Below are 18,760 nucleotides of genomic sequence, written 5' to 3' on the forward strand. Positions count from 1 at the left end.
TAGGGGCAGAAACTGATGGTGTGCAAGGTACGTCTTGTTCTTGGGGAGGCGCAGCTCAGGCTGTGGGCGAACTGCCACTTGTCGCCGTAGCAGCCCATCGGGGAGCGGATTCCTCTGGAGTTGGAGGGACAGGGAGACACAGTGGCTTTTGAGAATGGTGGGCAATCACTTCCAAAGTTCTGCCCACACAGTCAGTACACCTCTCCTACACTTGTCTCCCGCACCAAGATCATCTCGCAGAGAATGATCCCAGCCTAACCCTCCCTATTCTCTCCTATTCTGCAAGAAAAAACTACATTGAAGACTCAAACTCGCGATCGAGTAACTGCCGGGATCGAGACGCAAACTCGAGACCTTGCGGATATGAGCCGAGCACTCTACCACTGAGCCAGCCGTTAAAATCTACGATAAAAATCTTCCAATCCGAAAGCCGAAAAAATCCGAATTACGAAAAGTGTCTGGTCCCAAGGCTTTTGGATAAAAGGTTGTGCACCTGTACCTACATAAAACATGTATCCATTTCCAATTTTTCTTTACCAAATCCCTACGCACAGATTCTGTGTTTAAACCTTTCCCAGTTTCTATATCAGCCATGGCACCCAAAACAAATTAAGGCCATTCTTCTTCGTATTTTGTGATCTTTACAGCCATTAGTGCTCACAACAGCATTCGCTATCAGTCTTTCATTCCCAACTAAGTGGATCTGCCTTTTCCACATTCACTTTTCCCTATCCAAACACAATCAAAGTTCCCAATCCGACCTCTCTGTCCTGGGTCTCCTCCATTGCCAGAGTGAGCCACCGGAAATTGGAGGAACAGCACCTCATATTCTGCCTGGGTTGCTTGCGTCCGGATGGCATGAACATTGAATTCTCCCAATTTTGCTAGCCCTTGCTGTCTCCTCCCCTTCCTTAACCCTCGCGCTGTCTCCTCTCATCCCCCCGCCCTCGGGCTCCTCCTCCTTCCTTTTTCCTTCCTTCTCCCCCCACCCCCCATCAGTCTGAACAAGGGTTTTGGCCTGAAACGTCACCCATTTCCTTTGCTCCATAGATGCTGCTGCACCCGCTGAGTTTCTCCAGCATTTTTGTGTACCTTCGATCTTCCAGCATCTGCAGTTCCTTCTTGAACACAATCAAAGAAAGGTTTTCTTCACATCTCACTTTTTACATCTAGAGACTCCAAACCAATTATTCTCAAGCCTTCCTATTTCCCCAATATTGTCTTTGAATATTTTGACCGACCAGAGTTTTGACATTTGCATTACTGATAGGGTTAGCTTTAGATTTATTATTGTCACATTCAGCGTGGTACAGTTAAAACCTTTGTTTTGCAATGCTATCCAATCAGATGAGTTAAGACCGCACATAAGTACAATCAAGTCAAACTCAAATACAACGCAGCAAAGAGAAAGAAACAGAGTGCAGAATATAGTTCTCAGCATTGTAGTGCACCAGTTCCATGGAAAAAGTTCAATGTCAGCAATGGGGTACAGGTGAATCGGACAGTGCACTAGCTTATGGAAGGACCATCAAGGTGCCTGATAACAAAGGAAAATAAACTGTTGCGGAGTCTTATGGTGCGCACTTTCAAGCTTCTGTATCTTCTGCCCGATAGGAGCGGGGAGAGGAGAATTGGGACAAGGCTTAGATTTAGATGGCTGCTTTTCCGAGGCAGTGTGAAATATAGATGGAGTCAGTGGTGGGAAGTCTGGTCTCTGTGATGGACTGATAGAAACAGTGGTTGAGAAACAACAATAACTCAACCAGATAGCCTCAATTTCAGTGACACTGACTGCCGTTCTTTTTGCATTGATGATAGATGAGAAGGGGTTATCGCCCCATATGTCATCGCCCAAAGGTTTTTGAAGACTGTGATCAGCTCTCCCTAGAACAGCCTTGGTCCTGACCAACTAACCCAGTTATTCTAATTTGTTGTGCACATTATGCATTTCTCTACACCATTACAGCGACTAGTACACTTCAAGTAATCAAGGCAATTCAGGACCTCACATGAAATGCATTGAATAAATTCAAGTCCCATCTTCACTATTTTCTTATCAGAGATGAGGATACTGAGATGAAGGTTTGAGATGAAGGTTACGAAGTGGCAGATGCAGATCACCACCTTGTTGCAAAAAAAATGACCAAAGATTGAAAGTGCAATTATAAAGGATTTATGGAAGAAGCTTTATGTAAGACAGGCATTAAAGAAAAGTAGTAAAAAAGAACAATACAAGGCAACATTCAAAGCTTGCACATCTATGAATAAGAGCACACAAAATTATAAAACTGGTTGTGGGCAAAAGCAAACCAATTTAAAGCATGCTCACAATTAAATAGTTTAACATACAAATGTATACATATTAGCTAAATTCAACATGATGCATTATACTTAACCACTCAGCAATATGAAGGTTCAAAATAATTACAAACACTGCAAGTTTTACATAGAAGGAAGCAAATTGAAAATGCTTTAACAAAGGTTTGGTATTCTGGTTTATTTAGCAGTGCTAGAATGCCCTCTTTTAAACCCTCAATTCCCACCAGATCAGCATTCAAAATTAATTACACTTAAAAAACTGAGAAGATATCCCAGGCAGGAGTAAAATATGTGGTAAATCTCTCAAAAAATAAAAATAACTGCAGAAACTGCTGGAAATAATGAGTTAGAAATACTCAGTAGGCATGTGCAGAGAAATACAGCATCATTTCAGAATCACTGTTGACTGATTATTTTCAGAATTTTGTTTTATTGCAGGAAAGTAATGCAATCACTGGCAGTCACTAAGCTAGCAGTAATAAAGTAGCAAATCAGACACTGCCCACACAAAGTTAAAGGGAGAAGAAGTGTAGGAAGGAACTGCAGATGCTGGTTTAAACCAAAGATGCAAAAATACCTGGCGTAACTCAGAGGGTCAGACAACATCTCTGAAGAAAAGGGTGCCATCTCGGGTCGAGACCCTTCTTCAGACTGTGTCAAGGGAAAGGGAAACGAGAGGAACAGATGGTGATATAAAGAGATTCAGAACTAACTAGACAAAGTGGGACCCGTTGGGTCCCGTGCCCCAACGCCGGGGGTGGGGCGCAGCATTATAGGGGAGGGTTGGTCCCTGAACACAATATTCCACCACTCCCAATACCCACAGGTCCCAATACTCACCACTCCCGAGAGAGGTAAGGGTGGTAGAGAGGGAGGGGGGGGGTAGAGAGGGAGGGGTGTAGAGAGGGAGGGGGGTAGAGAGGAAGAGGGAGGGGGTAGAGAGGAAGAGGGAGGGGGTAGAGAGGAAGAGGGATGGGGTAGAGGGAGGGGAGGAGGAGGGGTAGAGAGGGAGATGGGTAGTGAGCCTACCCCATCTCGCTCCTCATTTCCCTCACCCTCCTCCCCTCACTTCCATTCCTTGCCCCAGGAACTACCCAGGCCGTAGAGCAACGCCAGGGCCTGGAACTCGGCCTGGTTCTCGTACTCGACCCGGCCCAGGCATTCGATCCATGCTCGTCCTTGGTTCCAGTGGTAGCCTCCAATCGTCAGCTCGACCGCCGCCTGGGCTGCAGTCCAGGCCCATTCTTGTTTCCAGTGGCAGCCTCCAGCCGTCAGCTCAGCCGCCGCTTGGGCTCCAGTGCAGGTTCCGATTTCCCCGTCCCTGACCCTGGACACAGGCTCGTCCTTGGTTCCACCAGCAGCCTCTTTCTCAGCCCCGGTCACGGCCCCACCCAAGCCCCGGGCTCGGCCCTCACTCCAGCTTGAGGCTCGGCCCGCGGCATCAGCCTCCCCACCAGGCACCGGGCGGCCGGCACCGGGCGGCCGGCAGCCGCTGGAGTGTCCTTCCCTATCGGAGTATCCCGTACTGCCTTGTGAGTGCATTGTGACATCTATCAGATTTTTTTTCTCTCTCAAAATAGGTGAGTTTGGGCTGTTTTTAATATTTCACAGATCAAAAAGTTCAGAAATATAGGTGGAAATGTGATAGGAAGATGTTTATTGCCTCCAGGGGGGAAATGTGAGTAGGATGTGTAAAAATGGGAAGGCTGTGGCCTAGCGTTTGGATGCAAATAGGAATTAACCAGATTCTGCCGAAATGACACACACACACACGGGTGATTCTTCAGTGTCTACTTTTAAGTTTGTGGAAACTCAAAAATAAAACTTAAATTTTTGCAACTTTGAATGTTGTTTCACATAGATGAACATTTCTACTATGGGAAAATATGTTTGGCATTTCTGCTATGGTAAAAATATGTTTTAGAGAATTTAATTTATTTTTTCCTCTTCTTTTTCCAGGTTGCCCATTGCATTCAGTCATATCCGTCATATTTTTATGATGAACAACACTGCAAAATATAACTGATTTAAGAATATCTATTATTATATAAAAGTCTGTGGCTGCTGCCTGCCGTCCGTTCGTCCGGATGCCGGCTGCCTTTCTTCCTTTTGATTTGCTGCTCCTTCCTATCAGCTTCCAAAACACTTCAAAACAAAGTTGCAAGACAGGAACACTCTGAACTTTTCACCTCAATGGGATATCACAGCAAGTGCTTCAACTGGAGGGGGAGGGCCAATTGGTATTGCAATTGGAACTGCTGCAGCAGGCAGGGGAGGTGCAATTGGAATTTTTTTTCAATCCACTGCTGAGGGAGGCAGGGGAGTGCTGGAATCTTACATTTGGGAACGGCTTCAGTTCCGTTGGAGGAGACGGGTGCATGGTGGAATATTGGGTTGGGGGATCACACCATTGGGGGAGCAGACCCAACGGGTCTGCACTTGGTCCAGTATAATCTAATTTTTGTCGCAGTCTTTCAAATTATAGAGTATCTTCCTCAAATAAACCACCAAAAAGAAAACTTTTTCAGTCTAACGCATTGATTTTAAACCTTCGTAACAGTTTACTGCCGATTTTAAACCTTCAAATAACTTTTCACCAACTTCCTCTAAAACAATATTTACGTCGGTCTGAAGGGTTTCGGCCCGAAACGTTGCCTATTTCCTTCGCTCCAGATCTGCCTCACCCGCTTAGTTTCTCCAGCATTTTTGTCTACCTTAACTTCAGATGAAGTTGCAGAAGCATACTGTTTATTTATCAATTACAATTGATTATTATGGTAATTGTTATATCATTTTACACATTGAGCATAAAATACTCATGTGACGGATATGGCTCAGCATGGTGGAGATGATCAAGTTTGGAGCATCACGTGATGGATATGACTAAAACTATCTTTATGGCTAGGGTTCAGACTTGGGCTGGGGTTGAAGCTGGGGCTAGGCTTAGGCCTGGGGTTACTTACCCCCGATCTCCAGCAGCTCCAGCTGGACACAAAGCCATCACATCTTCCCATGATCCGATGTCCCTCTCCACGCCCGGCCCTCTTCAGCCCTTTCCCCCACCCCCACCGGGGAACAAGGGCTGAAGAGGGCCGGGCGTGGAGAGGGACATCGGGTCACAGGAAGATGCAACGGCCGCGACAGCTGGAGCTGGATGGAGATTGGGTGTTAAGTTGCAGATGTGGCCATGACGGAAATGGTGGCTCAAGCCTTTAGCCCAGGATGGCCTCGCCGGAAGGCCATGCCTGGCCATATCATTTCCCGAATGGTACATGGCATGATTTGTTCTCCAGAACAAACCAAAAAAGAATGACGTTTTTCCCCCCCAAGAGTTCAGCACCATTCGGGAATGGCGCTGAATAAAGGTACGTACCCGCTATGCAGCAGAAAACTGAGTTTTCACATGCTTCTCGTCCCGTGAATCAGGAGAAATTCACAAGGTTGGGGACTTTTGAATTCCACGGTCTTTTGAGGTCGGATGTTCGCGTTTATTCTATTGATAGCCATAGTTGGGACGGCTCAACAAAGGTGCGTGACGGTAAATGACTCCAATGATCGGGACAGGGAATTTTTGAAAATAAAAGGTTAGATTTATAATTTTATCACAAATAGAGGGGACACAGACACGCACACACGAGAAGTTTTAGTAATATAGATGACTGAAAAATATGCAGAAAAGTAATGATGATAAAGGAAGCAGGCCATTGTTAGCCGTGTGCTAGGTGAAAACAAATTACAGATAATGAGACTCAACAAGACGACTCTGAAGCTGGCACGACACTAATTTGCCCTTTTTTTGCCAAATCCATGCTTGTTTTCTCTAATTAAATCAAACAACTTTTATTTCTATAGCTCTCTGACTAAAATTATCTGTGCAAATGCTTCTTTAAATGTAATGGTATTAGATTTCACCACCTCCTCTGGCAATGCATTCCAGATATCAACCTCCACATGAGAAAATTTACCCCTTGGAGCCTTTCCAAGCAGACTCTAGGAAGTGTGAGAAGAAATCACCGGAGCGAGCCCTGGCTGAATATACAAATAGACAATCGCTATGGGTGAGGTGCTGGAAGATTGTAGGGTGGCTAATGAGCTATTTTTAAGTAGTCTATATTAAGTAGTCTATTGCAACCTTCACGTGGTCCGCCCTGTTTCGACGAATGCAATCAACCTGGTGTGCACAATCAAATAAGATCAAATAGAACAAGTTGTCCTACAACTTTAGGCTGTGCACGCCACGCGCAAGAAGTAGAAGCAGGGACAAATAAAAACCTTGGAACTATTTAGTAGGCCAAACATCAGAAGTAGGCAAGTTAACTGAGAGGATTTTGAAGGAAAATATATCCATTAGGAAAAGTCAGCATAGTTTTGTGCATGGAAGATCATGTCTAATAAATTTGATTGAGTATTTTAAAAAGTAACCAAGAAGTTTTTAGAGGGCAGGGCCTTAGATATAGTCATTATAGACTTTAGTAAGCCTTTGATAAGGTTCTGCAAGTTAAGCTGCTCTGGAAAGTTAGATTGTATAGGATCCAGGGAGAACAAACAGACTGAATATAGAATTGCGTTAATAGTACGAAACCGTTAAGTGACGGCGTAAAGTTGTTTTACAGACTGGACACCTGTGCCTCAGGGATCGGTGGTGGGCCCATTGTGGTTTATCATTTATATTAAAGATTTGGATGAGAATGTACATGGCATGATTAAGTTTGTAGAACACATTAAATCAGGTGACATCATAGATAGCAAGGACGGGTTACAAGAATTACAGAAGGATCATGTTCAACTGGGCAGAGGAATGGCAAATGTAGATAATGCAGATATGTTTGCAGTGTTACTTCTTGGAAAATCTAAACAGGGCCATGGGGAGTGTTGTATGCATATATGCCTATGCTCTACAAGTACGTAATTCCCTGAAAGTAGCATCTCAGGTGGATTGAGTGGTGAAGGTAGCTTTTGCATTCTGGCCTTCATCAGTCTAGGACCTGACTATAGAATGTAATTTTAAGAATCATTGCAGATGCTGTTTTTATACACAAAATGCTGGATAATTGAATATAGAAATTGGGATAAACAAAAATGCTGGAGAAACTCAGCGGGTGAGGCAGCGTCTATGGAGAGGAGGAATAGGCAACGTTTCGGGTAGAGTTGTACAAGACACTGATGGGGCTACATTTGGAGTATACTGTTCAGTTTACGTCACCCGGCTTTAGGAAAGATGCCAAAAACTGCATAAAGATTATTAGGATGTTACCAGGATCAAAGGGCCTGAGCTATAGGGAGAGGTTGAGCACTCTAGGACTTCATTCCTTGGATATAGGAGGCTGTGGGATAATCTTATAGAGGTGTAGATCATGAAGGAAATAGAGAGAGGTATTTTTCCCAGGGTAGGGAAAACCAAGAACTAGAGGGCATCGGTCTGTACGAAGGAACAGATTTAATAGGAATCTGAAGGGACTATTTTCACACATATTATGGCAGGTATAGGGAGGTTTCACGGCAGTCGGGTCACGACCCATACTGTTGCTACGCTACTCCAAATGGAGTACACGCGATGAACTGCAGGTAAGCACTTACCATTGTTTCCAGCGTAGCGGGCCCATTAAAACCTGCCGAAATTGTCAATTTTTGCACTGTAAATATTTATGGATATCGGGATAAGCGTGAGAGACATTTAGCCTACTTCAGAATTCCAAAAATGAGGAGAAATGACGGTAGGCGGAGCTGAAGGGACAACAACAGCCAGAGTGCTTGGTGAACATTGGCCGTTTGCTCACTGCATTTCATCAACTAAGGTGGGTGGCGCGGCTCTGGCCAGCAGCGGCCTCTGCAGTCTGTCCGCGTTTTATTATTTTCTGTCTGGGTTTTAATGTAGTTTTTGTTATTTTTTGTTGGGGTGTGTGTGTGGGGGGGGGGGGGGGGGGAAACTTTTTAAATCTCTCCCTGCACTGGAGACCCGACCTTTTCTCGTCGGGTTTCCGTTGTCGTTGGGGCCGCAACGAGGAGCGGCCTCCAACAGGAAGAAGCCGGGGACTCTGGTGCTACAACTCACCGTCGCCGTCGCGGGGCTGGCCGAGTCCGGAACGGTTGGAGCGGTGGAGGAGCGCTGCTACTGCTGCTGCTGCTGCAGCCCGACCGGAGAGTCGGAGGCCCCAACGACAGGTCTGTGGACGACGGCACCGGGAGCGCGCGGCTCCCTGGAGGGAGACCGCTTCTCAGGGCTCTCGCAACGGCGACTTCCCCCGCCCGAGTTGCGGGGTTGAAGAGCTCCTGGAGCGGGGCCTAACATCACCGCCCCGCGCGGCTGGGAATGGCCGCGGGACTCTGCGAGCGCACACCGGGGGCGCTAACACCAAGACCTCGCACCACCCGGCGTGGCTTAAATGGCCGCGGGACAATTGCCATCGCCAGCCGGGGGCTTTGACTTTGACTCTGACATGGGGGGGGGGGGGGAGAGTGCAGTGGAGAAATAAGTTTATTTGGCCTTCCATCACAGCGATGTGATGGATGTTTATGTAAATTATGTTGTGTCTTGGGTCTATGTGTTTGTATGTATGGCTGCAGAAACGGCATTTCGTTTGGACCTCAAGGGGTCCAAATGACAATAAATGTATCTTATCTTATCTTATCTTATTTGTGTTTTTTCTTGATTCCTTTGGCATCTAAAAAGTTTCAGAAGTGATAAATCTGGCTGTAAAATTTTAAAATCGCCCATGGTTCTCAAGTGGGTTTTTACATACAAAAAGAAAACACCTCTGAAGCTAAATTTACAGCCAGATTTATCACTTCTGAGACTTTTTAGATACCAAAGGAACCAAGAAAAACCACAAATAATGCCTTACAGTTGATGAAATGCAGTGAGCAAACGCGATAATTCCCAATATTTTCAATTCCGATATCTGCACGGCCAATGTTCGCCAAGCACTTTAGCTGCTGTTGTCCCTTCAGCTCTCGCTTTCTCCTTACCTTAATTTCGCTTCACTTTTGAAATTCTGAAGTTGGGTACATGTCTCTCACACTTACCCCGACTTCCACAATTTTTTACAGCGCAAAAATTCAACATTTTGGCGGTTTTTAACAGATGGGAAAGTACACATTTCTTGCATTAATAACATTTTTCCCGGAAGTTACGGATGTCCTCCAGATGGATTGTGCGGCTCCATGCGTCAAGCCCTATGACCCAGTGACCTTACGTGCAACCTCCCTATACGGAACTAGCTGCCAGATTGAGGCAGGTACAATAATAATATTTAAAACGACTTTTGAACCAATACATGGATAGGAAAGGCGTACAGCCAGGGACAGACAAATAGGCATCTTGGTCGGCATGGACGGGTTGGGGTGTAGGGTATGTTTCTATGCAATATGACTGATTCTAAGCTGCAATTTGAAAATAACTCATTGGTCCCTGCACTCTATTTCTTGTCCGACAACCACTTCCCTATTCCCAGCCAATATATTACTTCAACGTTGTGCCTTCTGTTCACCTTTCATGCCTGTGCTTACTGATTTATGTTTGCTATTGCCTCAGTCCAAACACTTTCTATTCCCTTTTCGTTCTCTGACATCTTTCAACCCTATAATCCAGATATATCCAAAATTATTTTGTTCGATCACTGTTGCTGGCTTGAAGGGACTAATGGCCTAATCCTGCACCTATCGTCTACTACAAATCCAACTGCATTTCATGCAAACATGACATTTCAATGCATCATAACTTTAAAGCAACTTACAATCATGGATTTGTTCATGCTGGACCTTCAGAACACAGCTAATAATGTAACAACTGTTTAAACAAGGTCCTCCACTTTGATGAGAAAGAACAAGAAGCATATCCAAACATATTTACCAATGTTTAACATTGTGATATAGTAAAAAAAGACCGAATTTAAAACCGACCTCTAGTACAAATGAGTATACTATCATTAAACGATAAATGTTAATTTATTGGTACACAAAAATGCTGGAGAAACTCAGCAGATGCAGCAGCATTTATGGAACGAAGGAAATAGGCAACGTTTCGGGCCGAAACTCTTCTTCAGACATTTGTTAATTTGTTAATTTGTTTCCTTTGTGTAAATTCAACTTAATGCAAATCAGAAAACATGACCAAATAAGCAACCCCACGTACCCAAGACTCAAAGGTGGCTGTGTGTGTACACAGAATTAATCTGCAGAACAATTTCCAAGAAAGTAGCAGTAAACAAGATAGAGTGTAAAAGTTATTTTTATAAACAGAATACAAGCCTCATTTTTTTTTAAGAGCATTTTATTTATTCACTTACATACTCAGGATCCTTACTAAATTTGCCTATCAATAAACTAGACAACTTATATCACAATGTAGATTTAAGCGGAAACTATAAATAAATGTTTGTTTTTTATCTATAACCTCCTTTTCTCCAGCCTAACGCACCATCCTCTTCACTGTACCACACAAAAACATGTTAATTTGTATAGCTGCTTCAAAACTACAAGATGATATAAAATTGGGTTATTTGTTGATTGTGTATAGGACAATGTAGAGACATGTACCACGAACATTAATGAATAACGAAACAATTCTTTTTTTCCCCATTCAAGTTTCCCTAAAATATTGTGTTAATAGCATGAAATCCTTTCAATTCTGTCTATATTCATTGACCAGTGGGGTCACTCTGTTGTACAACTTTGATAATACGGGCAGGTTATAATACTCATGATTCAAAACAGACTTAACAAAAAATTAAAATAAAACTGAGAAAAGTTGCAAATCAGTTTCCTTTTATCGCTACTTCTCTTCAAAATCATTCCTCACACCTCGGTAACATATGTAGGTTATCACCTAATTGGTTGCCCAAAACATGATTAACTTTTTTCAATATACGTCAGTTTCAGGGAGTTTCAATCCTGGGACTGAATGAGGTGCTTGCTCACAAAACAAACCAAGAGTACAGTGCGACTAGATCGTTCGACCCCACCCAGGTTCACATCAATGGGAAAAATTTGAAACACTTCCCCCAACTTTAATTTATCATACAAATAAACTGTGTGTGTCTACTATCTTGGTTTGGAAGATATCTTATCCGAATGAGGCACAACAACCCCGCAACAAAACTCTTTAAGGGAAAAATGATGTTACCGACACAGATTCACCGAGATAGTGAGACATTCCAGAAATACTTAAAATCATGGGGCTCTGGGATTAAGTGCGGGAGGTTTCACCGGGCGTCTGAAGTAGTTTCGATCGTTTGTAATGACCACTTTTCGACCTTCCACTGCAAAATTGTACGAATTATATTGGAAGTGGAAGAGACTTTATTTAGTCTTCGACAAGTAAATGTTCAGACTGCGTGCGCAGAAACTGAAAGTACATTCACAAACGGCGGGCGTTGCCTGCCGAGGTAAGACTGGAGCCAGCCCGGACAGGCCCGACCTCTCCTCTCCGGTGTCCCGAGAACAATAACAAGGAGGATGCGGCCTAACACCGACCGCCGGCCGGCCGACACGCAAGGGGAGTCACACTCTTTCCACCCACCGCTCGTAGTGGACGGAGGAGAATTGAAAAATTTGTGCAGCCCGACAGCAAAGGAAACTCCACTCCAGCGATTACCAACAAAACCTCAGAGTGGGGGCACCAGGCGGCTGGCGCCGCCCCGCGCTGCTCTGCGGCCATTTAAACTTCCAAAGAGTTCCAAACGGAACTTTCCAACCGGCGCCGCCAACGCGCCCACCTTCAGTCGCAAAAACCCTTCCCCACCCACGTCCACACACCACCAAATACTAACACTTCTCACTTACTTGGTTTAAGTTTTATTTTGCTCCCTTTCCCAACCAGTTCCTGCCCGGTCAACTCCCGGCCGCTTAATCCCTCCTCCTCTCGCCCTGGTTCAACACTACTTGGAAACCAAGCCTTCCCGAGTCATCGAGCGGAGGGGGTGGTTGGAAGCGCTTCCGAGTAAAGTCGCCGCACCCACCCCCGCACCAGGAGAGGTCGGAAGTGCAAGGCGAGCAGGAAACAAAGCAGGAGATCGGGCGCTGCACCCAGTCTCTCCCCCCGCCCGTACGTGTGCGCTGAAGGGACAAGACGGTACGGGTATTGCGAAATCGGTGGGGGCGGGAGGACAACGCGGTGCCGGGAAGAGTTGACACCACGGATCTCAGCGCCGCACCCAGAGCAGCTGTGTCATGGAGTCAGGTGTGTGTGTGTGTGTGACTACTGAGGAGCCTGGAAAAACACACCGAACATTTCGCCACGCACTCGCGACCAATTTTTTTTTCTCAAGGCACAAACCGAATTGTTTTTCCTGTCAATTGTTCAGTTTCTTTGTTTATTTTATTCCTGATCTTTGTCCCCGAAAGGCTTATTTACACGTGTTTATTTGTTAACCATTTAAATGGTTCTCTATGCGATGCAGCATATTGAACCAACTACAGACTATTATAATACACGGCATTCTTAATTCCCCGGATACGTGATCAGTGGCTCTTAACCATTTATCCATATGTCTCAAATGTGGACTAGCTACATTTGAAAGGAAGTGAGGTGGTCGGGAGGAAATAAGTAAACAAGTAAAACTTCTCAAACTACTCTTGATGCAGCTATATTTAGTACACTCCAATAAAATCCTACTTTTTGTTCAGTAAATTAAAATGGACTGCAAGGTAACTTACGAGAATGGGGATTTTTTAAAAATACAACAGCTCTCAAATATACTTCTCAGGCAGTGAATCTTGTAAGGTGTTTTAAATTGATGCACTGCAATCAAAATGTTCTTTCCCTAAATGCTCTTAGTTACACTAGTTGGTTGAATATGTTTAGAGAGATGCGACGAAGGAAGTCTTGGTATCATTTCCTCTCACAAAGTTCTGTGAAATACTAGTTCAAACAGCAAAAATATGTTATTTAATAAAATAATACTGTCAAGACAGCATGTTTCTGACTTTCTTCACAGAAAGTAACAAACTTATAGGAAGTTTCACACTAAAGATTGGTTAAGAATACACATCAAATAACATGCTTCTTGCCTGCCTTTTAATTTTAAAAAAAACCTGTACCATGTCGATATGCTCCATTTTGTCAAAATCCTTCAGTTGTATACCTACAATGTTGTAACGCGTTTTTCTAGATTCTGGTATTTTTCAATTTGCTCTATATCTGTTGTACTTGTAACACTTGTTTGTACTCATATATAGTAAGGTGAGCAAACTCTCTGTCTCAGTGCACATAACACCGATACAATTTAACACTTCTGGCAGCAATGCTTAAGATATCTGCCTATTAATCTTAGAGTTGCACAGCTGAAGTGCTTGGTTGCCATGAAACAATCTTATCAATGCTGTTCAAAAAGCAAAGTGCTGGAGGAATTCAGCAGGTCAGGCAGCATCACTCCAGCAACATGGAGGGAATGGAGAGATGAAGTTTTTGGTTCTGACACAAAACAAGTTAGTTTTGCCGTTCCATGACACCACATATCGCTTTAGACAATAGACAATAGGTGCAGGAGTAGGTCAACATCTTAGCTGTTGATATTCAAGATTCAAGAGAGTTTATTGTCATGTGTCCATGATAGGACAATGAAATTCTTGCTTTGCTTCAGCACAACAGAACATAGTATGCCATGACTACAGAACAGATCAGTGTCTCCATATACCATTATATAAATATATACACACATAAATAAATAAACAGATAATGGGCTATTAATGTTCAGAGTTTTGTCCAACGCAAGTTTAATAGCCTGATGGCTGTGGGGAAGTAGTCATTCCTGAACGTGGTTGTTGCTGTCTTCAGGCTCCTGTACCTTCTACCTGAAGGTAGTGGGGAGATGAGTGTGTGGCCAGGCTGGTGTGGGTCCTTGATGAAACTGCCAGCCTTTTTGAGGCAACGACTGCGATAGATCCCCTTGATGGAAGGGAGATCAGAGCCGATGATGGACTGGGCAGTGTTTACTACTTTATGTAGTCTTTTCCTCTCCTGGGCACTCAAATTGCCGAAGCAAGCCACGATGCAACCAGTCAGCAAGCTCTCTGCTGTGCATCTGTAGAAGTTAGAGAGAGTCCTCCTTGACAAACCGACTCTCTGTAATCTTCTCAGGAAGTAGAGGCACTGCTTTCTTAATAATTGCACCAGGTTTCTCGAACCCAGGAAAGATCATCAGAGATGTGCACGCCCAGGAAATTGAAGCTCGTGACCCTTTCAACCATCAACCTGTTGATATAAACGGGACTGTGGGTCCCCATCCTACTCCTTCCAAAGTCCACAATCAGTTCCTTGGTTTTGCTGGTGTTGAGGGCCAGGCTATTGTGCTGGCATCATATGGACAGTCGCTCGATCTCTCTTCTATACTCATCTCCATCAGCTGGGCTGCCAACATTGGGTGAGAGTTGGGAGTGAGAAATTGCGAGAGACCAAGCCCGAGGTAGCTTAGTGACCAGGGAGGGGGAGGGTGTGGGAGGGGGGAGGTGTCCCACCTCCCATTGGTACAGAACTTTTGCATTTTTTAGCTTGAAATTGTGCAATATGATGCATACTGTACGAGTCTTTTAACTTACACTTGAATGCAATATATATGCTTTAAATTGGATTAGCTATGAATAAGGTTAGACTAAATTACATTCCACAGTAGAGCCCAGGCTCTGATCAACACGTGCAGCACATGAATGATCTCTAGTGTATTCATGTATGGAAATCAGGTTATAATCAAACATTTGGTCCATGTTGACCAACCTGGGTCTCACTGCATACCTGGTACTACTCCTGGCCCTGACACCAATTGCATACCTTCTCTCATTCCTCTCTCTGAGTCCAGCCTTACACCTGGCCCCGTATTCTACCCTGATCATAGCTGCTTACCTGCTTAGGTTCCCAGTGCTGAACACTCCTCTGGTCCCAGCTTTGACTGCACACCTAGCACTATACCAGACCTTGACTCTGGATGCACACTTGGCCATGTTCCTACCCCCTTTACACTGACTATCTGGCCCACACATAAAGCCCCATGTCTGACCCCCTGGACTTAACCTATTACGTTCAAGTCCACAGGTGCTTATCTAATGCAGTGATCCTTTATGGGGCACTTCACTGACCAAATTATGGATAACAAAATGTGCTACATTCATTGGCTTCCTTGTTATCTAACATGCTAGTTACTTTGTCAAAGAAGTAATCAATTTGTTGAACATAATTTTTCATCCATAAAATTATACTTACTCAGCTGTATAAGTATTCTTACAATTTCTTTCATTTTCGTAACAAACTGTCCTGAAATCATTTTCACCCCCAATATTTTCAGTATTTTGCTGTCTTCCTCTCAGCTTGGACTTTTCCGAAATGCAAAGTTCGATAACTATATATTTTTAAGCAATATTATTCTATTAAATGTGATCTTGAGAGTACATAATATTTTCTGTGGTATTCATAAAACAACAATGATAAAAAGATCTTTGTTTGGATTGCACCTACCAACATGCATACATTATTACATTACAGTTAATATGTACCAAGGGCAAATTTTTGTTCGGATGCTCTCCATTCCCAATTACTTTTACATTTAAGTGATTGAAATCCAAGTGAAGTTTAAAATATCATAAAAGTAAAATCTCCAGAATGGATGATATTCATTACGTTGTTGGTTGGGGGGTCAGTATCAGCAGAATTACTATATTAAACTTTGAATCTTCAGATGTCCTGGTTCAAGCTAAAACTAAAGAAAAATAATAATCTCCTCACACATTCCCCTGCAAGTATCTCTGTCACTCCTTTAATATATGCCCCTTCTTTGAACAAGCTCTTAAATATCGCATCTGAATCAGTTTCCATCTGATTACACTCCTTGAGGATGTTCATCTACGTGTTCAATTAATAAAACAACGAGATTGGGTACATTTCTATTCAACCTGTCAAAGGAATTGGGGGGTGGGGGGGGGGGGGGGTGGTTAGAAATAGTCAATGAGGTAAACAAACATAATAATTGAGTGGCAAATGACAATGAAGGAAATAATGGGTTATCAGGGCTGTATGATGCGACAGACAGCCTGACACCTTGCATGTCATTTTAATATTACACTTATCCCATCCCCCTGGATATTCCGGATTAATAAATTAAGCTTTTGTCAACCAATTACAAATCAAGCTAATTACAAATCAATAACATTAGCCAACTCCAAAACATGAAGCGCTGAGCATTGGGATCCAGACATCACGGACAACTGGCCTCAGTTCCCCGCTCACATCTGGCAGTGTTTTCTGTCTGAACCAGGGGCCGCAGAACGTCTTTGAAAGTGAGGAGGCTGAGCGATCACTGATCACTGGACTTGAGGGTACCCGGTGAGGGAGTGGAGCAACTGAGTGGGGAAAGGGTGTGGAAGTAGGGTGTGTCCCCTCCCAGGGTAGGAACTTTTTGAAATTTGATGTATTCAAATCATGTTTTAGTGCATTGTGGAAGTATGATTTCAATGTTTTTTGTATGAAGTATATTTAAGAGGTAACTTTTTAAGGGGTCACTTTTTCCACACAAACCATAAACCATATAACAATTACAGAACGGAAACAGGCCCTCGGCTCTTCTAGTCCGTGCCGAACACTTACTCTCACCTAGTCCCATCTACCTGCACTCAGACCATAACCCTCGAATCCTTTCCCGTCCATAAACCTATTCAATTTATCTTTAAATGATAAAAACGAATCTTCCTCCGCCACTTCCACTGGAAGTTCATTCCACACAGCTACCACTCTCTGAGTAAAGAAGTTCCCCCTCATGTTGCCTTTAAACTTTTGTCCCTTAATTCTCAAATCATGTCCTCTTGTTTGAATCTTCCCTACTCTCAATGGAAAAAGCTTATCCATGTCAACTCTGTCTATCCCTGTTTTTATTGTAGTGTAAATATTATTTTTAATAATTGAATAAATTTTGTTGTAATAAAAAAGTCCCCCCTTAACCTTCTTCACTCCAAAGAACAAAGAATAAAAACCTATCTTGTTCAACCTTTCTCTGTAACTTAGGTGCTGAAACCCAGGCAACATTCTAGTAAACCTCCACTCCGCATTGGACCACTTGGACAACAAAAACTCATATGTCAGGCTGTTATTCATTGATTACAGCTCAGTATTTATCACAATCATCCCCTCCAAACTGGTTACCAAACTCGCAGAACTGGGTCTCTGCGCATCCCTCTGCAACTGGATCCTCGACTTCCTCATCCACAGACCACAGTCTGTTCGTATTGGTGGAAATGTGTCAGCCTCGATAACAATCAGCATGGGAGCACCTCAAGGCTGCGTGCTCAGCCCCCTGCTGTACTCACTCTATACCCATGACTGCGTAGCGAACCACAGTGCAAACTCCATCATCAAGTTTGCTGGCGACACCACTATTGTGGGGCGTATCACTGATGGGGATGAGTTAGAATATAGAAGCGAGATCGAGCAACTGTCCATATGGTGCCAGCGCAATAACCTGGCCCTCAACACCAGCAAAACCAAGGAACTGATTGTGGACTTTGGAAGAAGTAGGAGGCGGACCCACAGCCCCATTTATATCAACGGGTCGATGGTTGAAAGGGTCAAGAACTTCAAATTCCTGGGCGTGCACATCTCTGAAGATCTTCCCTGGTCCGAGAACACTAACGCAATTATCAAAAAAGCTCATCAGCGCCTCTACTTCCTGAGAAGATTACGGAGAGTCGGATTGTCAAGGAAGACTCTCTCTAACTTCTACAGGTGCACAGTCGAGAGCATACTGACCGGTTGCATTGTGGCTTGGTTCGGCAATTTGAGCGCCCTGGAGAGGAAAAGACTACAAAAAGTAGTAAACACTGCCCAGTCCATCAACGGCATGACCTTCCTTCCATCGAGGGGATTTATCGTTGTCGCTGCCTCAAAAAGGCTGGCAGTATCATCAAAGACCCACACCATCCTGGCCACACACTCATCTCCCTGCTACCTTCAGGTAGAAGGTACAGGAGCCTGAAGATTGCAACAACCAGGTTCAGGAATAGCTACTTCCCCACAGCCATCAGGCTATTAAACCTGGCTCAGCCAAAACTCTGATTATTAATAACCACTTTCTATTATTTGCACTTTACCAGTTTATTTATTCATGTGTGTATATATTTATATCATGGTATATGGACACATTTATCTGTTTTGTAGTAAATGCCTACTATTTTCTGTGTGCTTAAGCAAAGCAAGAATTTCATTGTCCTATACAAGGACACATGACAATAAACTCACTTGAACTTGAACTCCTCTGTACTCTCTATTTTGTTGACATCTTTCCAATAATTTGGCAACCAAAATTGTACACCATATTCCAGAATTGGCCTCACATTACTCAATTAACATTACATCCCAACTTCTATCAATGTTCTGATTTATAAAGGCCAGCACACCAAAAGCTTTCTTTACCACCTTACCTACATGAGATTCCACCTTCAGGGAACTATGCACAGTTATTCCTAG

General features: G+C 43.7%; 1 protein-coding gene across 1 annotated transcript in view; it reads right to left on the reverse strand.

Annotated features, from left to right (window-relative positions):
* Positions 1–12,245, reverse strand: part of LOC129701620 (catenin alpha-1) — a 110,304-nt gene extending 98,059 nt beyond the window's left edge. Inside the window, exon 1 of the mRNA XM_055642932.1 lies at positions 12,100–12,245. The gene's annotated coding sequence lies outside the window, so the exon portion shown is untranslated. The remainder of the gene's footprint in view (positions 1–12,099) is intronic.
* Positions 12,246–18,760: the final 6,515 nt, after the last annotated feature.

Source organism: Leucoraja erinacea, chromosome 11 (genome assembly GCF_028641065.1).
Source record: "Leucoraja erinacea ecotype New England chromosome 11, Leri_hhj_1, whole genome shotgun sequence".
In the NCBI taxonomy this organism is placed as follows: Eukaryota; Metazoa; Chordata; class Chondrichthyes; order Rajiformes; family Rajidae; genus Leucoraja; species Leucoraja erinaceus.